Source organism: Triticum aestivum, chromosome 1D, assembly GCF_018294505.1.
Source record: "Triticum aestivum cultivar Chinese Spring chromosome 1D, IWGSC CS RefSeq v2.1, whole genome shotgun sequence".
In the NCBI taxonomy this organism is placed as follows: domain Eukaryota; kingdom Viridiplantae; phylum Streptophyta; class Magnoliopsida; order Poales; family Poaceae; genus Triticum; species Triticum aestivum.
Genome location: NC_057796.1, coordinates 117,830,892 through 117,837,005, shown reverse-complemented (window position 1 = coordinate 117,837,005; position 6,114 = coordinate 117,830,892).

Genomic DNA, 6,114 nt, shown 5'->3' with positions numbered 1-6,114 from the left:
GCTTGCATCGATGTAACCCTTTACAACGAAATCTATCACCTCCATAATCGAGAAACATCTCCTTAGTCCTTTTCAGGTACCTAAGGATAATTTTTACCGCTGTCCAGTGGTCCACTCCTGGATGACTATTGTACCCCCTTGCCAAACTCATGGCAAGGCACACAACATGTCTGGTAACAGCATAATACTTTATAGAACCTATGGCTGAGGAATAGGGAATGACTTTCATTCTCTCTCTATCTTCTGCCGTGATCGCGCTTTGAGTCTTACTCAACTTCACACCTTACAATACAGGTAAGAATTCCTTCTTTGACTGATCCATTTTGAACTCCTTCAAAATCTTTTCAAGTTATGTACTCATTGAAAAATCTTATCAAGTCTCTCGATATATCTTTATAGATCTTGATTCCTAATATGTAAGTGCTACCTCTTGAGCACTGCGTTGGTTTTCCCTTGAAGAGGAAAGGGTGATGCAGCAAAGCAGCGTAAGTATTTCCCTCAGTTTTTGAGAACCAAGGTATCAATCCAGTAGGAGGCCACGCACAAGTCCCTCGCACCTACACAAACAAATAAATCCTCGCAACCAACGCAATAAAGGGGTTGTCAATCCCTTCACGGTCACTTACGAGAGTGAGATCTGATAGATATGATAAGATAATATTTTTGGTATTTTTATGATAAAGATGCAAAGTAAAATAGAAGGCAATAAAAATAACTAAGTGTTGGAAGATTAATATGATGGAAAATAGACCCGGGGGCCATAGGTTTCACTAGTGGCTTCTCTCATGAGCATAAGTATTATGGTGGGTGAACAAATTACTGTTGAGCAATTGATAGAATTGAGCATAGTTATGAGAATATCTAGGTATGATCATGTATATAGGCATCACGTCCGAGACAAGTAGAATGACTCCTGCCTGCATCTACTACTATTAATCCACAAATCGACTGTTATCCAGCATGCATCTAGACTATTAAGTTCATAAGAACAGAGTAACGCTTTAAGCAAGATGACATGATCTAGAGGGATAAACTCATGCAATATGATATAAACCCCATCTTGTTATCCTCGATGGCAACAATACAATACGTGCCTTGCTGCCCCTACTGTCACTGGGAAAGGACACCGCAAGATTGAACCCAAAGCTAAGCACTTCTCCCATTGCAAGAAATATCAATCTAGTAGGCCAAACCAAACTAATAATTCGAAGAGACTTGCAAAGATAACCAATCATACATAAAAGAATTCAGGGAAGATTCAAATATTGTTCATAGATAAACTTGATCATAAACCCAAAATTCATCGGTCTCAACAAACACACCGCAAAAGAAGATTACATCGAATAGATCTCCACAAGAGAGGGGGAGAACATTGTATTGAGATCCAAAAAGAGAGAAGAAGCCATCTAGCTAATAACTATGGACCTGAAGGTCTGAGGTAAACTACTCACACATCATCGGAGAGGCTATGGTGTTGATGTAGAAGCCCTCCGTGATCGATGCCCCCTCCGGCGGAGCTCCGGAAAAGGCCCCAAGATGGGATCTCACGGCTACAGAAGGTTGCGGCTGTGGAATTAGGTTTTTGACTCCGTATCTAGTAGTTTGGGGTACGTAGGTATATATAGGAGGAAGGAGTACGTCGGTGGAGCAACGTGGGGCCCACGAGGATGGAGGGCGCGCCTGGGGGGTAGGCGCGCCCCCTACCTCGTGCCCTCCTGGTTGATGTCTTGACGTAGGGTCCAAGTCCTCTGGATCACGTTCGTTCCGAAAATCACGTTCCCGAAGGTTTCGTTCCGTTTGGACTCCGTTTGATACTCTTTTTCTGTGAAACTCTGAAATAGGCAAAAAACAGCAATTCTGGGCTGGGCCTCCGGTTAATAGGTTAGTCCCAAAAATAATATAAAAGTGTATAATAAAGCCCAATAATGTCCAAAACAGAATATAATATAGCATGGAACAATCAAAAATTATAGATACGTTGGAGACGTATCAAGCATCCCCAAGCTTAATTCCTGCTCGTCCTCGAGTAGGTAAATGATAAAAACAGAATTTCTGATGTGGAATGCTACTTGGCATAATTTCAACGTAATTCATCTTAATTGTGGTATGAATATTCAGATCTGAAAGATTCAAGATAAAAGTTCAATATTGACATAAAATAATAATACTTCAAGCATACTAACTAAGCAATTATGTCCTCTCAAAATAACATGGCCAAAGAAAGTTCATCCCTACAAAATCATATAGTTTAGTCATGCTCCATTTTCGTCACACAAGAATAATCTCATCATGCACAACCCCGATGACAAGCCAAGCAATTGTTTCATACTTTAGTAATCTCAAACCTTTTCAACTTTCACGCAATACATGAGCGTGAGCCATGGATATAGCACGATGGGTGGAATAGAATATAACGATGGGGGTTATGTGGAGAAGACAAAAAGGGAGAAAGTCTCACATCAACGAGGCTAATCAATGAGCTATGGAGATGCCCATCGATTGATGTTAATGCAAGGAGTAGGGATTTTCATGCAACGGATGCACTAGAGCTATAAATATATGAAAGCTCAACAAAAGAAACTAAGTGGGTGTGCATCCAACTTGCTTGCTCACGAAGACCTAGGGCATTTGAGGAAGCCCATTGTTGGAATATACAAGCCAAGTTCTATAATGAAAAATTCCCACTAGTATATGAAAGTGACAAAACAAGAGACTCTCTATCATGAAGATTATGGTGCTACTTTGAAGCACAAGTGTGGTAAAAAGGATAGTAACATTGTCCCTTCTCTCTTTTTCTCTCATTTTTTGGGCCTTCTTCTTTTTTTATTTCTTTTCCTCACTTGGGACAATGCTCTAGAAAATGATGATCATCACACTTCTATTTATTTACAACTCAATGATTAGAACTCGATACTAGAACAAAGTATGACTCTATATGAATGCCTCTGGCGGTGTATTGGGATATGCAATGAACCAAGAGTGACATGTATGAAAGAATTATGAATGGTGGCTTTGCCACAAATACTATGTCAACTACATGATCATGCAAAGCAATATGACAATGATGAACGTGTCATGATAAACGGAACGGTGGAAAGTTGCATGGCAATATATATCGGAATGGCTATGGAAATGCCATAATAGGTAGGTATGGTGGCTGTTTTGAGGAAGATATAAGGAGGTTTATGTGTGAAAGAGCGTATCATATCACGGGGTTTGGATGGACCGGCGAAGTTTGCACCAACTCTCAATGTGAGAAAGGGTAATGCACGGTACCGAAGAGGCTAGCAATGATGGAAAGGTGAGAGTGCGTATAATCCATGGACTCAACATTAGTCATAAAGAACTCACATACTTATTACAAAAATCTACAAGTCGTCAAAAACCAAGCACTACGCGCATGCTCCTAGGGGGATAGATTGGTAGGAAAAGACCATCGCTCGTCCCCGACTGCCACTCATAAGGAGGACAATCAAAGAACACCACATTTTTCAAATTTGTTACATAACGTTTACCATACGTGCATGCTACGGGACTTGCAAACTTCAACACAAGTATTTCTCAAATTCACAACTACTCAACTAGCACAACTTTGATATCACTACCTCCATGTCTCAAAACAATCATCAAGCATCAAACTTCTCTTAGTATTCAACACACTCATAAGAAAGTTTTTACTAGTCTTGAATACCTAGCATATTAGGATTATTTAAGCAAATTACCATGCTGTTTAAGACTCTCAAAATAATCTAAGTGAAGCATGAGAGAATAATAGTTTCTATAAAACAAAACCACCACCGTGCTCTAAAAGATATAAGTGAAGTACTAGAGCAAAAACTATATAACTCAAAAGATATAAGTGAAGCACATAGAGTATTCTAATAATTTCCAAATCATGTGTGTCTCTCTCAAAATGTGTGTACAGAAAAGATGATTGTGGTAAACTAAAAAGCAAAGACTCAAATCATACAAGACGCTCCAAGCAAAACACATATCATGTGGTGAATAAAAATATAGCTCCAAGTAAAGTTACCGATGGAAGTAGACGAAAGAGGGGATGCCTTCCGGGGCATCCCCAAGCTTTGGCTTTTAGGTGTCCTTAGATTATCTTGGGGTGCCATGGGCATCCCCAAGCTTAGGCTCTTGCCACTCCTTCTTCCATAATCCATCAAATCTTTCACCCAAAACTTGAAAACTTCACAACACAAAACTCAGCAGAAAATCTCGTGAGCTCCGTTAGCGAAAGAAAACAAAAGACCACTTCAAGGTACTGTAATGAACTCATTCTTTATTTATATTGGTGTTAAACCTACTGTATTCCAACTTCTCTATGGTTTATAAACTCTTTTACTAGCCATAGATTCATCAAAATAAGCAAACAACACACGAAAAACAGAATCTGTCAAAAACAGAACAGTCTGTAGTAATCTGTAACTAACGCAAACTTCTGGAACTCCAAAACATCTACCAAAATAGGAAGACCTAGAAAATTTGTTTATTGATCAGAAGCAATTGGAATCAATATTTTATCACGTTCTGGTGATTTTTAACAATTATTTTCGTGAACAGAAAGTTTCTGGAATTTTCAGCAAGATCAAATAACTATCATCCAAGAAGATCCTATAGGTTAAACTTGGCACAAACACTAATTAAAAAAAGACATCTAACCAGAGGCTAGATCAAAGATTTATTCCTAAACAGAAGCAAAAAGCAAAAAACTAAAAATAAAATTGGGTTGCCTCCCAACAAGCGCTATCGTTTAACGCCCCTAGCTAGGCATAATAGCAAGGATAGATCTAGGTATTGCCATCTTTGGTAGGCAATCCATAAGTGGCTCTCATAATAGATCCATAAGGTAATTTTATTTTCTTTCTAGGGAAGTGTTCCATGCCTTTCCTTAACGGAAATTGGAATCTAATATTCCCTTCCTCCATATCAATAATTGCACCAATCGTTCTAAGGAAAGGTCTACCAAGAATAATCGGACATGAAGGATTGCAATCTATATCAAGAACAATAAAATCTATGGGCACATAATTCCTATTTACAACAACAAGAACATCATTAATTCTTCCCATAGGTTTCTTAATAGTGGAATCCGCAAGGTGCAAGTTTAGAGAGCAATCATCAAATTCACGGAAACCTAGTAAATCGCATAAAGTTTTTGCAATCATGGAAACACTAGCACCCAAATCACACAAAGCATAGCATTCATGATCTTTAATTTTAATTTTAATAGTAGGTTCCCATTCATCATAATTTTTCTAGGGATAGAAACTTCCAACTCAAGTTTTTCTTCATAAGATTGCATCAAAGCATCAACGATATGTTTGGTAAAGGCTTTATATTGACTATAAGCATGAGGAGAATTTAGCACGGATTGCAACAAGGAAATACAATATATTAAAGAACAACTATCATAATTAAGTTCCTTGAAATCCAAAATAGTGGGTTCATTAATATCTAGAGTTTTGACCTCTTCATTCCCAATTTCATCAATTTTAGCATCAAGATCTATAACCTCCGAGTTTTTGTAACGCCTTCTAGGTAAAGGTGGATCATATTCAGTCCCATCATTATCAAGATTCATATTGCAAAACAAATATTTAATAGGGGACACATCAATAACTTTTAGATCTTCATCTTTATTTTCATAGAAACTAGAAGACCACGCTTTCACAAAGCAATCTTTCTTAGCACGCATCCTAGCGGTTCTTTCTTTGCACTCATCAATGGAAATTCTCATGGCTTTGAGAGACTCATTGATATCATGCTTAGGTGGAATAGATCTAAGTTTTAAAGAATCAACATCAAGGGAAATTCTATCAACGTTCCTAGCCAATTCATCAACTTTAAGCAATTTTTCTTCAAGCAAAGCATTGAAATTCTTTTGCGAATTCATAAATTCCTTAACACTAGTCTCAAATTCAGATGGCATCTTATTAAAATTTCCATAAGAATTGTTGTAGGAATTACCATAATTATTAGAGGAATTACTAGGGTACGGCCTAGGATTAAAGTTTCCTCTATACGCGTTGTTACCAAAATTATTCCTACCAACAAAATTCACATCCATAGATTCATTATTATTCTCAATCAAAGTAGACAAAGGCA